This window comes from Arachis ipaensis, chromosome B10, assembly GCF_059453495.1.
Source record: "Arachis ipaensis isolate K30076 ecotype BB chromosome B10, ASM5945349v1, whole genome shotgun sequence".
Lineage (NCBI taxonomy): Eukaryota > Viridiplantae > Streptophyta > Magnoliopsida > Fabales > Fabaceae > Arachis > Arachis ipaensis.
In genome coordinates, this window is record NC_142435.1 from 142,463,835 (window position 1) to 142,481,391 (window position 17,557).

Genomic DNA, 17,557 nt, shown 5'->3' on the forward strand with positions numbered 1-17,557 from the left:
TAAAATATATTATTAAATTACTAAACTAAAAGAATTAAACTAAAAAAATTAAATTCATAACTAATTGATGACTAAAAATAATAACTTCTGACTACTTTTTAATATTTTTTCATAAACATATTTATAAATTTTAAATATTAGTTACAATCTCGCAATCAATGAATGGGGATATAAATTGACAAGGAAAGAAGATGAAAAAATTGCAATCATTTGTTATGCTATTCTTCTATATAAGTAAGAAAAACTTAATGCTACAAAAATATTCATAATCATTAATTTTTCTTTTAGTTTGTAAATTCTATAAATTATTATAAATAAAAAGATAAATGGTTATGCATATTTTTGCCTTCATACAAACAGAATTATTCCTATTCACTATGGATCACCAGGGGCTTCTATCATGCATGACCCAACAAGCATTTATGTATGTCCCCTTTGCCAGAAATTGCTAATAGTAACTTCAGAATTGGAAATAATAAATGTGCTACATAAGAAACAGATGTTATTTCACAAGAGACGGCATTGGTCATGATTAGCAATTCATAATCGAAAACCATTTTAGATAGATTTTTGTGAGTTCATTAGTTAAACCTACAAACTCTTGTATATTTAGAGTTGGAAATTGGCTATGTTCGACGACCTGCACCTATAATCTGTTCTATATTTACGTCCGGGTAAATAACTTAAATAAGTTCTTTTGGAAAAAGAACTTAAAGTATAAGGACTTCTATTAATAGTAGCTTATAAATAAGTTATTTTGTGTTTGAATTTTTAACTATAGAAATACTTATTTTAAAGTTGTAGCGTTTGGATAAATAACTCAAAAAATACAATTTTTTAACATAAGAGAATGGATATTAAAATAACGATAATAACAAATACTTTCCATTATTGAAGGTTAATTTTACATAATCAAATCACTAAAATTACAATTGATCAGGCAATTGATTCTTTATTTGTTCTCTAATTAGTTCCATTTTTCTAGTATTTTTAGCATTCGATTCTTCCCACGTAATATCATTAGAAACTGGTTCTTCTACTTCACCTTCACCTTCACCCATAAGATCAAAATTTTCATAAAATTCTTCAAATTGTTCATCGCTTGTGCCATTCCGTCGAATAAAATTGTGTAAAGCCATACAAGCACCAATAATTCATTCCAATCAGCTTTAAATTTTCTTCCGGACTTGCCACTTTCATGAATTTGTTGGGGAAGAACATAAAAAAAAAAAGAAAATTATAAAACTAATTATAAAAATAATAGCAAGTTGTATAAAAATAAAATCACATATAAAAAAATAAAATTAAAATCACATCTAAAAAAATAAAATTAAGACTGAAATTTCATAGCATACAAAATATTCAATACAAATTTAATAATAAAAATAGAATGATAAAATGATAAAAAAAATACCTGGAAGAAATATATGCTGGTTCAGATGGAACAGAAGATGGTGGTGAAGGGTCAATACTTCCAGCAGATGAATCATTACGTGAAAATGGTGGTGGAAGGCCAACACTTCCCGTAGATGGAACATTGCGTGAGGATGATGGTGGAAGGCCAGTGCTTCTAGAAGATGGAACCTTGCGTCAAAATGGTGGTGGATGGCCAGTATTTCCAGCAGAAACAGGAAACATTTTTCCACAGAATCAAGAACGAAAGTAAATTTTTTTGTTTTGAAATCAAATTTTTTTCACGGAAGTGATAAAATGACTTATCAAAAAGCAGAAAGTCATCTATTTTTACTTCTTCCAAAAGTTATAAATTAACTTTTCGGGAGGTTAAAAGCTCTTCTTAAAAATAGTGCCAAATACGCTTATCGTAACTTTTCATAATTCAAAAGTAAAAAAAAAAAAAAAGTAACTTTTGTGCGTTTCCAAACGGACTCTTAGTGTGATATGGTCTGACTTATTATAAAAAAATTTAATGTTAATAGATTAGGTCTAGAATTATTAATTAGTTTTATTGACTCGTCAAATCTATCTGAATCTATTAAAATATAAATAAATATATAAATAATTTTTTATTATTAATAAAGTTATTAAATATTTTAAATTTATTATATTTTATTATAAATATTTTTGTATATTTAAAATACTTTAAAAGTTTAAAATTTTTTATAAACATTAAATTTGGCATATAAAAATAATTATCAAAATTTTTAACAAGTTTTAAGTGTGGCTTAATACTCACTCTTAGTTGTAATTTTTTTTTAATATTAGAGCCTAACTAGTGTAACCCACGAAAATGACCAAAAAATCGTGTTTAATGTCGTTGTGGAAGTATCTGACGGACACCACAAAACGTCACCGCTATTTTTTTTACGAATTAAAAAAATAATAATTATGCAAAACATCACTGCAGATTTATATATAAACATTAAAAAAGTTCTTTTAATACAAAACATCGATGCCATTTTATTTTTATTTACATAAAACTTATTATTTACCCACAAAATGTCATTTACGTTTTGTGCCTTTTTAAATAAATTGAGTCAAAACCATAACAGGATAAAAACAATAACCCTAAAATATCAATGCATATTACCAAATTATTTATAATATAGAAAAAAATAGCCCCTAGTTGTATATTGAACACATTGGTACAATCCCATATTCCCATAGATAGAAGAATGCCTGCTTTGTTTATAATATATAATAATTATTACAACTGAATACCAAAACGGTGGAGTAATAATAATAAGCAAACCAAACTTAGAAAACATCACAGGCTCTTTCCAATTATTATTCATCTGAGCAAATCTAAACCTTTATTCTTTCAACCACTTGATGAACTTGTTTAAATTCTCACAAGACCTTCCTCCATCTTTTATATTGTTCAACATCTTTTCCTTTAACACACGAGCATTTGATCTTATGTTCTCATCGCTAATATATATTACTATATCATGAAATGCTGAGGTCAGGGAAGCAGTTGCGCAGCGTCAGGAAAAGCTGGTTGCGGCGGCGGCTGAAGCGAACATGAGAGATTGTATAGAGAGAGAAAGAGAGAATGGCAACGGTGATTGAAAGAGGGAGAAAATCCTAGCATTGTTATGAAATAACTAAATAAATAAGGAATAGGTAACAATAATAAAAATATAAAGAGGGAGAAAGAAGTATTGTAACATAAAAGAGAGAGAGAGTTATTTATTGCTTGTGTGTTTTTATTCAGAGGTTTAAGCCTTTATTTATAGGTGCATATGATGACATTTTTCAAACTACAACAAATGGAGTCATCCTTGATAAACCAAGCAACATTGGAAATGGGCATCCACATAACATCTTATCACAACACTCTCCCTTGGATGACCATTTAGGATTATTGTCTCGTTAAAACCTTACTAAAGAAAAACCCAGTAGGAAAAAACCTTAGTGAAGGAAAAAGAGTACAATATCCTTTAGTGATAAGGACTGCCTCATTAAAAACCTTGTCAAGAAAAATTCAATGGAAAAAAACCTGACCAAGGAAAAAAGAGTACAGTCTCCCCCTCTTGCCGACATTATTTTATATCTCAAAATCGGCGCATCCCAATCTGATGTACCAATCTTTCAAAAGAAGATTTTGGGAGTGACTTTGTGAATAAATCTGCCAGATTATCACTTGAGCGGATCTGTTGGACATCAATTGTCCCTTGATTCTGAAGATCATGAGTGAAGAAGAATTTGGGAGAAATATGCTTTGTTCTATGACCTTTGATATATCCGCCTTTAAGTTGAGCAATACATGCTGTATTATCTTCAAACAAGACAGTTGGAGCTATCTTCTGATCAATCAGTCCACATGATGACAGAATATATTGGATTACACTCCTCAGCCAAAAACACTCGCGACTAGATTCATGTATCGCTAGTATTTCAGCTTGATTAGAGGATGTTGCAGCAATCGTCTGTTTCGTGGACCTCTATGATATAGTTGTTCCACCATATGTAAACAGGTATCCTGTTTGAGATCTCCCTTTATGTAGATCAGACAAGTATCCAGCATCTGCATAGCCAACTAGTTGTGACTTGGATCCATAGGGATAAAATAATCCAATATCAATCGTTCCATGAAGATATCGAAAGATTTGTTTGATTCCACTCCAATGTCTTCTGGTTGGAGAGGAACTATATCTTGCTAGTAAATTCACAGCAAATGATATATCGGGTCGTGTATTATTAGCAAGATACATTAGTACTCCAATGGCACTAAGATATGGTACTTCAGGACCAAGCATATCTTCATTCTCTTCTTTAGGGCGGAATTGATCCTTCTCCACATCCAAAGATCTTACGATCATTGGAGTACTCAAGGGATGTGACTTATCCATATAAAATCTTTTCAAGATCTTCTTTATGTATGTTGTTTGATGAATAAATATCCCATTTATTATATGCTCGATCTGCAGGCCAAGACAAAATTTAGTCCTTCCAAGATCTTTCATCTCAAACTCTTCTTTTAGAGTTTTTATAATTGTTGGAATCTCTTCAGGAGTCCTAATGATATTTAAATCATCAACGTACACAGCAATTATAATGAATCTAGATGCAGATTTCTTTTTGAAAACACATGGACAGATATCATCATTCTTGAATCCATTCTTGGCCAGATACTCAGTAAGATTATTATACCACATTCGTCCAGATTGCTTTAGACCATATAAAGATCTTTGCAATTTGACTGAGTATAACCCTTGTGAATATTCATTGGATGGTTTAGATATCTTTAGTCCTTCAGGGACTTTCATATAGATATCCCGATCTAATGAGCCATATAAATAGGCTGTTACCACATCCATTAAGTGCATATGTAGTTTATGATATGCAGATAAACTGACCAAATAACGCAATGTTATCGCATCCACTACAGAGGAATACGTTTCTTCATAATCTATACCGGGCCTTTGTGAAAAACCTTGTGCCACAAGTCAGGCTTTGTAGCGCAAAACTTCATTTTTCTCATTTCGTTTTCTCACAAATACCCATCGGTATCCAACAGGTTTTACATCTTCTGGTGTACGGACTACATGTCCAAAGACTTCACGTTTTGCAAGTGAGTCTAATTCAGCCTTCATGGCTTCTTTCCATTTTGGCCAATCATTCCTTTGTCGACATTCTTTGACTGATCTTGGCTCAAGATCCTTACTTTCATGCATGATATTTAATGCCACATTATATACAAATATTTCATTGACAATTGTCTTATTTCGGTCCCATTTCTCTCCTGTAAAGACATAATTTATCGAGATCTCGTAATTTTCACAATTTTCAGGTACCTGAATGTCTTCTGGCGTTAAAATTATATCAGTATTTTGGACATCTGCAGGTGTCCTTACTATGTCTTTTTCAATAGGAATAGTACTTACCTCTTTTCTCTTTCGAGGATTTTTGTCTTTGGAACCGACAGGCGTGCCACGCTTCTGGCGTGAATTTGCTTCAGTGGCTACTTGTCCTACTGGACATCAATTCGAATTAGGACATTTTCTGCTGGTATATAAGACTTAGTTATCCTCTTTGTATCGGAAAATGCATTAGGCAATTCATTTGCTATTCTTTGCAAATGTATAATCTTTTGAACTTCTAGTTCACATTGCCCTGATCGAGAATCTAAATACATCAACGATGATACATTCCAATTAAGTTCCTTTTCAGGAAGCTTATTCTCTCCCCCTAATGTTGGAAATTTTGATTCATCAAAATCACAATCCATAAACCGGGCTTTAAATACATCTCCAGTTTGTATCTCAAGATACCTTACTATAGAGGGAGAATCATATCCAATATATATCCCCAATTTTCTTTGGGGTCCCATTTTGGTGCGATTAGGTGGTGCAATGGGAACATATATCGCACACCCAAATATTCTTAAATGGGAAACATTTGGCTACTGGCCAAAAGCTAATTGCATAGGAGAGAACTGATGGTAACTTGTTGGCCTCAAATGAATAAGTGCTGCGGCATGTAAAATAGCATGCCCCCAAACCGAGGTTGGGAGATTTGTTCTCATAAGTAAGGGTCTAGCAATTAATTAGAGGCTCTTAATAAGTGATTCTGCTAACCCATTTTGTGTGTGAACATAAGCTACTGAATGTTCAACACTTATTCCATTAGCCATACAATAAGCATCAAAAGCTTGGGAAGTAAATTCACCAGCATTATCAAAACGAATTGCTTTGATTGGATTTTCTGAAAATTGTGCTTTTAATCGAATAATTTGAGCTAGTAATCTCGCAAACGCCAGGTTGCGAGAAGATAATAAGCACACATGTGACCATCTCAAAGATGCGTCTATCAGGACCATAAAATATCTAAAAGATCCACATGGTGGATGAATAGGTCCACATATATCACCTTGAATCCTTTCTAGGAATTTAGGGGACTCAAATCCAATCTTTACTGGTGATGGTCTTAAAATTAACTTTCCTTGAGAACATGCAGCACAACAAAATTCACTAGATTTAAGAATCTTCTTATTTTTTTAGTGAATGTCCATGAGAGTTTTCAATAATTCTCCTCATCATGGTTGTTCCCGGATGACCCAATCTATCATGCCAAGTTATGAATTCATTTGGGCTAGTAAACTTCTGGTTTACAATGGCATGTGATTCAATTGCACTAATCTTGGTATAATACAATCCAGATGAAAGTGAGGATAACTTTTCTAATATAACATTTTTATTTAAATCATGATTTGTGATACATAAATACTCATGATTTTTCTCATTCATTGTTTCAATATGATATCCATTTTGGCGAATATCTTTGAAACTTAACAAGTTCCTCAGAGACTTGGTAGATAATAGTGCATTATTTATTATAAATTTTGTTCCTCCGGAAAACAAAATTATAGCTCTTCCGGAGCCTTCTATCACATTGCCTGAGCCAATAATAGTATTAACATATTCTTCTTTTGGCACAAGATGGGTAAAATATATAGTACTTTTAAGAATAGTGTGCGAACTTGCACTATCCGTAAGGCAAATATCTTCAGAATATGTCCTTGCCATTTTTCTTCAAAAACAAATAATGATAATAATAAAATGAGTAAAAGTACATGCACAGTAAAAATGATTCACATGAATACTTAACAAACACACATATTAAACTATTCCATCATTGATCAAATGACCAATATTTCCTTCAAAATCCTCAAAGAAATTAGATACATCATAATGAGTGGTGGAATTTTCATAATTTGAAACAAAATTTATTTCCTTTTCTTTGTCATCCTTTTTCAAGGATGCTTGATAAAGATCAACTAGGTGCCTTGGGGTACGACAGGTATGTGACCAATGGCCCTTTCCATCACAACGGAACCATTTATCCTCAATTGATTTACTTTGCCCATTGTTTCTTTCTTTATCCCACTTCTGGTGAGATCTTTTCTTGTGAACATAATTTCTTTTCCTTCCATAATTTTTCTTATTATCAAAATCTTGCCATTTACCTCTTCTGGGGTTATAATTTGCCGCATTTGTTTCAGGAAATGGGGCAGCGCCAGCTGGACGCGTTTCTTGATTTCTTAAGAGAAACTCATTATTGCGTTCAGTAACAAGAAAGCAAGAGCTCAAAAAAAAATTTTAAATTCTTTTTCTCGATACTGCTGCTGCAGGAGCACATTCGAGACATGGAAGGTTGAGAAAATTTTCTCTAACATATCAGGCGTGAGGAAGTATCACCGTCTTTTCATGATTATACCTTTCTTCAAGGTCTTTCCACAGATCTGCAGGATCTTTTAATGTGGAAAATTCATTTTTCAATTATACTTCAAGATGATGACGAAGAAAAATCATGGATTTGGCTTTATCCTTCTGGAATGTATTATTTTCAGACTTAATGGTATCTCCAAGATCCATTGAATCAAGATGGATTTTAGAATCTAGTATCCATGATAAATAATTATTTCCAAATATATTAAGAGTATTAAATTCAAAATGAAAGAGCTTCGACATAATAAAAATTTGTTACCTAGAGTCTTTCTAAAGTTTCGTTAGAACTTCGTGCTGATAACGTGTTATGAAATAACTAAATAAATAAGGAAGAGGTAACAATAATAAAAATATAAAGAGAGAGAAAGAAATATTACAACATAAAAGAGAGAGAGTTGTTTATTGCTTGTGTGTTTTTATTCAGAGGCTTAAGTCTCTATTTAGGCCAATGATAAGGTACAGATTTACTCATACAGATTTAAGGAGGTATTGACAAGTGGCAAAGATGATGGTGTTAGGGAACAGGCTTGGCAGGGCTTTATGACATTGTCTCCCTTGGCTACTGTAGGTGGAGCTGGCTAATGAAAGATGGAGCCGATGTAACAAATCTGAAATTGGATTTAGTGAGTGGGCTGGGCCTTTGCTTTAGAATTTAGTTTTTGGGCATGAGTGGACTAGAAACAAAATGATACAAGAAACAAAATGACATGGTGGAGTCCAGAAGAATGCAAGCTCCAGTAAGAAATAAACAAAATCAATCCCCAATTCAGTAAGATTAGAATCAGAATCGTCAACCTTCCTCGTAGTTCGTGGTCCTTATCTTCTCTGATTCACATGTGTGAATTTCTTCATTATTGATACGAAAGTCCTTGTGGTTCGTTTCCGATGTATTGATCGACTGAATCGGATATCAGGTTGACAGTGTTTGAGAGATGTGGCCTGTGACGGACTTTAAATACCTGCAGATAAGGCTGATGAAACCGCGGCTTATTCTGATGGTGTCCACCTTTGGGGAAAAGTTATATACCCTGAGGAAATACTTACCCAGTATTCGACAAGGTCCGTTAGAAGTCAGGTGCTGTTAAATGCACTTCTGGCTGCACTTTTATTTTCCCTTTTCGTATAATCTCATGTTTTAGGGTTTTTTAATTTTTTTTTTGCCTTACAGTGGTTCCTAGTTGCAGATCCAGGAGAATACATGGTAGAACAGGACCTTTTCGGAATAGAGGTGATTCAGAGGAGCAAGAGGTGGCCGATTTGGGTAATCGAGGCTTGTAATCCTACGATGACCATAGAGGTATTACTTGGTTCGGGTTATTTTTTTGGGCTTAGCCCAAGACTGGTAAAACCTAATAGATTTAAAGAGAATGCAGCAGCCGCCGTTCTATAACAAGAAGAACCCTAACCCCAGTTCATCACACCTAGAAACAGAAACATCGATCCCTTCTAACGTATGTAACGGTCCAGGCTTTAAGGTAACTCCTCGCCCTTGTTGTTTTGTATTTCAGAAGTGTGAATACGAGCGTTATTTATATTGTAACGCCGCTGTGTGTTGCTGTGATTCATTGTTTGATTAATTGTGAGGTGTGGCTATGAGTGGGGGAGAGATCTGGGTTACCTCGGAACAAAGACACTGTGGGAGAAGGAGGAAGAGATCCAGAGCTTTGACGAGGGCGATGGCCCTTCGGATGCGCACTGAGGAGGGATTTGTGTAGGTGGCGTACAGTGGAACTGGAAAAAAGGTACGTTGAACCACGAATATTTCTTCAGATATGTCCATTTTGGTAATGAAGGAGGTGAAAGGTTGGTCCAATTCATGTATTTTTTTTATTTTATATACTTATTTTTATTATAGCCTGTTGTTGTTCTGTAGGCGATGAGTGAGGCAGACCATAACCGATATTGTGTTGTTGGTGCTTTGTTACTTCAATCAGATACGAACTGAAAGCTTATTGTTGATGAATTCAAGTAAACCGACAAATTCCATACTTTTCTGGGGACTATGTTATTTATAAGCTATAGAATAAATTCTTAACCTAAATTTATGTGAAGACCTTGCTTTTAAAATACTTATAATATATTTTCGCATGTATGAATAGCAATGAGTCACCTTGATGCTTGCATGTTGTGTAATTGAGAAGGCAACAGATTAGTTTAGAAAAGAAGTAAAATTTTTTTAACAGAAAAGTCATTTAATGTTACTGTAAACTCTCAAGAAGTTGGACTTGCAGCAAACTTGGATATGATGATTAAAACTTTTGGATACAAGTAAGGGAAAACAATGCCTACGGTTACTAGCCAGCTTGTGCTAATTTGTTTATTTTAAAAAGCGAAATAACATAATAGACTTAGGAAAAAGACATTCCAGATTTCCAGCTTAAAGATGAGAAATAGCTCATGCAGAAAACTGTTAACAGTTTAATTTGGATTAAGAATTAGTCATTTAATTCGAATGTTTTGACCCATAGATAACAACCATGTGTTAGTATTCATTAAAGTCAATGAGTCTAGTGGTGCAAAGAGTCATATCTCTGAAACTTGTTAATCATCATATCATATCGGAACAGACCAACTCTCCATAATCTTTCGAATACAAAACATCCCTAGAACATTTTAGATCAAGAAAAGAACACTGTCAGTATCAACACTATTTAGACTCCTCCACATTCCTTTGTGCCACAAGTCAAATAGGATAACCTCCAAACATTATAAGGTCCAAACCAATAGCTAATTATTAATTGTGAGTCTTTTTTAATCCAACTCTCTATTTAACATTATAAACAAACTACAACTAATTAATTCACCTCATTTATGAGCACACTTCAACCCAACAAAGTGTCATCAACAAAAACCATTAGTTACCCTTCTAACGTTATACACACTGCCACCACCTCATAAACTATACCAAGCTTGAACCAAAAAAGCCACTGTTGGGTTATGTGTCGGGGGAATTGCATTATAGAAGCAGTTTTTACGAATCATGATTTTTATTGTTGTCGGATTTTCTGTTCATGTTCATCGGCTGTTTGATTATTTATAGTCTTATCTAATTGGATGTTCTGTTTTTGATTGCCTCTCCGGTCCTCCCGCATTGTAATGCTTCGCCTCTGCCCCGACAGAATCACGGAAGGAGCAATTTAACACAGAAGAGCAGCTTCAAAATTGTAAAGGCGGCTCGTGGTTTCCTCGTTCTATACCTCTTCACAAATCGGTTAGTAATATAGTAACTTTTTTGGGTATAAAGCTATCCTGGATTATAATAAATAGTTTCGATTCGAACTCCAATTAATAGTTTGTTGACAAAAAAAAAGCCAAATAATCACTCAACTTGGTTAAATTGCATTCATTCGAGAGAAGACTTACTACATGGATAAAAATATGTTAGAACAGAGAATACTGGTGTATTGTATAGTTTTCTGTGCCTGTTGTTAGTAATTAGTTGAGTACGTGCTGCCGTAAAGTCGGATAGTTTTAAAGGATTGTTGGAGAGGGGTGTCTGGTCCGATATCGGTGAAGGTATCAGCCGGGGAAGGAATAAAAGTAAAATGGAGTAAGAAAGAAGATGTTAGTATTGGGTTTAATGAATGTTGGTACGGAATTGTAAAGTTATTGGGCTTAGGGCGTGGGTATTTTGTGATTTTTAAGTGTAAAGGAGGATCTAAATTTAAGTTCCCATTGATCCATTCGAGTGACTCGGAGCTTGATTATTTGAGTTTCATAAGTTTCCATGACGATCACCACCTTGTAGGAAATAATTTTCCGACTCATATGGGGGTGAGCATTATGGAAACTTCTTAAACTTGAGTATTCAATCTCTGAAGCACTCGATCGGATCAGCACGACATTAAATTTAGATTCTCCTTTATACTTAAAAGTCACAAAATATCCATGCTTTACTCTGTATAGCTCGACAACTCCGTGCCAAGCTGCATTCAACACAACACTCTCATCTTCTTTCTTGATCCATTTTGCTTTTATTCCATCCGCGGCTGAATAATCCAACGATATCAGATTTGATAGTCCTTTCCAGTAATTTTTTTCGAAAAAACGACAGGGAAGATCGCAGCCGGCAATACGTCTTAAACAAGATATTAACAATCGACACAGAAGATTAGATATTAACCGGATGGATGATGATTTTGTTTTTTCTTTGTTGAGGGAATATTAAATTTAATTTTACTCGGAAAAAAATTGTTACATAGAATTCTTGACGGAATTATTTAATACGAGTGATGTTAATTTCTTACCCTGGTTGATGACGAGGACATGGAGGAGGATGGGGGAAACAACAGGCTGTGTGCGCAACAGTTTGTGTTACAGGAAGCAACAGAAGAACAACAAGATTTGCTGTAGACGTTGCAAACAATGCGTCCATGTAGATCTAACATAAGTTATCATTCAATTGCTTAGTTGGAGGGGAATTCTGAATGTAGCTGTATCATAAAAGTTTGATTCAAAGCAGCCTCTGAGCATGTTATCAATTTTTTATGCGATATGTGCGGATACTGTGTTGCGGTCATGCCGGTATCTGCAACAACAACTAAAAGTTGAGATGAGTTTTGGAATAAAGCCTGTTCTGTTGAAATAGATAAATATCCCAGGAAATAATGTTAACCTCAGAACACCAAACGTTGAGTGTTTCACATCACTGAACTTGTAAAGCAGGTTTATTTAATTTTTTCGCTGGGACTCATGCCAGTTTGTTGTTAGGGTCGTTCAAGTGTTACCACCAATATGGTGTTAAGACCTTGGGCTTGCACTTCATTGTACATGTACATGCCAAAGATCATGACTAAGCAAATGTTTCGGTGTTTTTACGTTAAATTTTCAAGTTAGTGATGAGCCCATTAATACCTTAAGAAATCCTAATTAATTAATATGACTACGGAATGATATTCACCAGTGGCATTGAACGCTATGCTTTTCTTTTTAAATTCCTGTATGGTGTCTTCTCCATTCAAACTCCGCTCCGGAGATTATGTTACATACAAGCCGGTAATGCCTAACTAACCTGGGTGAGGGACTACAACACTGTACTAGGACATATGCGACACTATTTTTGGTGACTCAGTATACGATATCGAAACAGATATGAACCCCGTAACCATTATTCATTATACCAGGATTACCATTGAATTATATTCCACAGGTTAATGTCAAATTCGTGACATTAAATCAATTGCAAAAAGGAAGATCGATTTTAGTGAGTAAACAATATTGTCGCTTGGAAGTAGTTGGAATATGGCAAACGTATCATTCGCCGGTTATAATCAATAAACACTATGCTACACAAACACATGAACCGCCGATTGTGAAGGTGAAATCAAATATATGTTTTCCCGGTAAACAGATTTAACTTGCGAACCAAATATATCTTATCCGAGAAACACTAGAGTTAATACCATCAACCACGCAGTTATGGTCACACAAAACGAGAAATAAAAATAAAAGGACAAGACTAAGTAAACACAGCTTAGACGTAAAGAAAATTTGCAGATTTCCAGCCATACTTCATAAACGCCATTTAACCCACGTTCAAACTGATACGGTTCGGTTACTGCGTTTGGAGGGATGGTTGGTGATTTTCATACTTTCCCACCTCATCACGAAGAGTCGGAGTCAGAGTCCACCAACTCCGGATTGTTACACCGGAGTACATACTTGTATGAGGAACGGAGCTCCCGGTAGCTAGATTTCACTGCCCCGATCTCCCACTGAAGATCGTGGTTGAGTGCGAGAGACTCATCAAGGAGATCGTAGTTGTAGTCATCCAGGTGCTTACCAGACATCTCCAATAATAGCCGTATCATCTCGGACGTGCCATCTTCCCGAGCAATGTGGGGGTCCGTGGAGAACCTGCCGACTGCAGAGATAGCACCCGTGCGCGTTCCCGGAGGAATGACGACGAAGAACCTGTGAACAATTCCCACAACGGTAAAGTCTCGTGTCTGGAGATGGTAATATGGAGCGGGTCGAGAGAGCTCTTTGCATAGTTGTCGTAGTGCTGTTTGGCGGCTCCTCCAAACAACGACCTTGCTCTAGTCCCGATCCGAAATCATCTCGTCCACTGCGTCAATAACAAATGCGTGAATAATGTAAAGAGACACCAATGAATGGGGATGCCTACAGCCCCAAGTCATTAGGTCCAAAAAATGGAAAGAATGTACACTTTAACAAAGAGAAGTCACTCACCTGCTCCCCTTCCCCGTGTGTTGCTTATGAGCCTGGCGACCTCGTCTGGGTTTTCCGAAACCCACCGTTCTTGCTTCAGTCGATCTGCGACAGAGATCCTGGCCAGAACCTCTACACGTGCTTCTACGATGAGGGCGCGGATGTGCTCCATCGATGCAACTTCTTCATAAGTGGCTTGAACCGGGTTGCTGTTGGACATGGCTATTCGTATCGACGAACACCCAAGAACTCGTCTGAGCCCAAGACTTCCTGGAGCAAGAACACTGAACTGGAACCCTTACAGAACTGTATCCTAAAACTGATGTTAGCCTACCCATATATAGTGGACTTGTGGATAACCAAGAGGGTTTCCACTGTTATTAGTGCTTATAAGGATTTACTAATTTTTCGTTTTTTGTGATTATAATTAATAAAATTACTTAAATAAATTACTAATTTATCAAATTATAATACTATTATTAATAAAATTACCAGACATATAAGTAGTTAATTTAGTAAAAATAATATCAAAAAACGGAATTTTTTTTAACACATTACTATACTTTAAATAGTTAATAAATTTCTATGACATATTACTACAATTAATAAAATTAATTTAAGAATTATTAATTTCTCATATTATATTGTTATGATTAATAACATTATTTTAAAATTATGGTATTGTCTCAGATTATATTACTATAGGTTATAGAACTACTAAAAGGATAACTAGTTTTTATCAATATAAACGATAAAGTTATTCTAAAAATTTACCAATTTCACATAACATCTTATTATATAATAAATAACATTCTTCTGCATATCAAATAACTTTAATAAATAATATTAATATAACAAATCACTAGTGTTCAATCTTTACATTACTATAATAAATCAAGTTACTCTGTAAATTACTAATTTAGAGTTTAGAATTCAAGATTTAGGATTTAGGGTTTTCTTTTCTTCTTCTTATCCTCGAAATATTTAATCTTATTATTTAAAACGTAGAACTTCTTACATATATTTTCTTTTCATTTTCGATTTATTTCCCAAGTCAATGATAACACCTACCAATTATTTAATAAAATTAATTTAAAAGATGCCAATTTTCGTACTCTATAATTAATAAATTTTCATGGCATCTTACTATGTTTTATACAAATTTATGAACATAATAATTAATTTCTGATGTCATATTAACATAATTGACGTTAACATGTTTCGGAAAAACACAAATTTTTGGCCTGGCTATGTCTTTGGGAGACTCTTCCTATTGCTGCATTTCGTTTTAGGAGGGGCATTTCGCACACGGATAGCTATCCACGATATTTCTCAGGTCAGGAATCGGTTTTACATTGTATTCGAGATTGTCCAAAAGCCCAACTTGTTTGGCAAGCTTTAGGGATCTCTGATCAACCAGTGGATTTGATGAGTTGGTTCTTACATAATAGCAAACAGCGCCTCTTTAGATTCTTTTCTGGTCTCTGGTGGATTTGGTGTTCGAGAAATAATGAGATCTTTCATCCTCACAAGCATTGGACCACAGACAAGGTGATTGCTATGGCTTTGTCCTTAGTAAAGGAGCTCCAAAATTTTTGAGTTGCAACGACTATCTATCCCCTCAACCATTAGTGGCTCTTGGATTCCTCCCTCAGTGGGTACCTTTAAGATTAATTGTGATGCTAGCTATCCTGGCAGTGGTGCTCGAGTTGGTTTTGCTTGTGTTAGCAGAGATTGGAAGGGAAGGTGGCAACGAGGCTGTCTGGGAACAATTGAGAGTCGTAGCATTTTGCAAGGAGAGTTGTTTGCTATTTGGAGAGGCTTTCTTTTAGCATGGGACTCGGGACAAAGAGACATTATATGTGAGACAGACTGTGTGGAGGCTTTTACTATTGTCAATAATTTACAAGATTGCTCTGGGTTTATTGATCCTTTGGTGTTAAAAATCTGAGATATCATGTCTTGGAAATGGTGTATTGATCTTCGGTTGATCTTGAGAGATCAAATACATTAGCAGACATCATGGCAAAGACTGCAATGAGGACTATTTCTCCCCAAGTGGAGCTTCCATTACCTTGGAAGAAGTTTGAGAGTAGTATTCAGCGAAACTGCCTTTCTTAAGCAGTTTCTTGTTTTTTTTTTTTTTTCTTTCTTAGTTTTTGTTTATTTTCTTTTAAGTCACCAAAAAAAAAAGAAAGAAAGACTATCTTTAGAGTTTTTTAATTTCATACAATATAATATTATTATTAATAAAATTACTAAAAAGATAACTAATTTCCTAAATCATATTACTGAGACCTATAAAATTATTCTAAAAAATTATTAATTTTATATAACATCTTACTAAAATAACTAAAATTATTTATCGTATCATTTAACTATAGTTAATAAAAGAAATATAACAAAATTACTAATTTTGTTTATAATTATATATATTTAATCAAATTATTCTTAAAATTACAAATTCAGAGCTCTATATATTTAAATTTCATGAGATCTTTATTTCTGTGATATGAAACTTCTTCTTGTTATTCGTATTATTTTCATGTCTTCTTTTATGTGTACTCTCTGTGATCTTTATATACTCTGTGGGCTGCACTAACTTTTACGGTATGTACTATAATTACTACACTATATGGTTAATAATTTTTCATAATTAATTACTATGGTTAATTAAACTAATATAAAAAGGTTGTTAATTTTTCATATCATATTAATATAATTAATAAAATTATTTTAATAAGTAACTAATTTCTCGAATCATATTGCTGTAACTTATAAAATTACGAAAAAATAGCTACTTACCTAAATTATACTACTATAATACATGAAGTTATGCTTACAAATTAATAATTTCACATATCTTACTATAATTAATAAAAACTTTGTCCATATCGTTTACCTATAATTAACACATTAACGTAACAAATTCACTAATTTTTTATATATGCATTACTATAATTAATCAGGTAACTCAAAATACTATTAATTTATCAGAACATGTTACGCTGGAAAGGAATATATTTTATACATTTAAATATTAGTCTTATCTTATATATACCAATATCACTCTTATTTTATTCTTATTACAGGCCTTTATTTAATTAGATTTCGTAACAGAGAAAACAATACAATTTTGAGAAAATATTAAAAATATATTAATTGATTAACTTAAAATATTATATGAATATTTAAAAAAAATTTCAAATATTATTTTGAGTGTAACCAGAAATATTTGTTTTATTTCTAAAAAAACGAAACACTAATTAAGAAAGTTTAAGGGTTAACACGTAGGGTTTGGAAGTTAGAGCTTGGAGGTTGAGGTTTGAAGTGGGTTGAAATTTGTATAAAACTAACAACATGAATATTTTAGTGTGCATACATTAAAGTAATTTTTTTAAAAAAAACACATCATCTAATTTTACAGATTAAATATTTTTTTCTTCCAAATTTAGGAGTCTCGAACCCGCAACCTATTACACGAGTACGAAAAGATTATGCCATTTGAGTCATATCTTATTAGTAACTTTTTTATCAGTTAATTTTTTTATTAGAATTACAGTTTGTTACGGTTGCAAAAGATATTTCATATTTAAATTTTATTAACTTATCAATATTTAATCTAAGTATAACTTAAATTTGAAAAAACGAATTCAAGTTTGTCTAGAATATAAAAAACAAACAAACTTCTTAAT

The 17,557-nt window shown here is 33.6% G+C and overlaps 1 protein-coding gene across 1 annotated transcript in view; it reads right to left on the reverse strand.

Moving 5' to 3' along the window:
* Nucleotides 1-2,679: 2,679 nt before the first annotated feature.
* Nucleotides 2,680-17,557, reverse strand: part of LOC107621807 (UDP-glycosyltransferase 83A1-like) — a 61,870-nt gene continuing 46,992 nt past the window's right edge. Inside the window, exon 3 of the mRNA XM_088484587.1 lies at nt 2,680-2,769. The gene's annotated coding sequence lies outside the window, so the exon portion shown is untranslated. The remainder of the gene's footprint in view (nt 2,770-17,557) is intronic.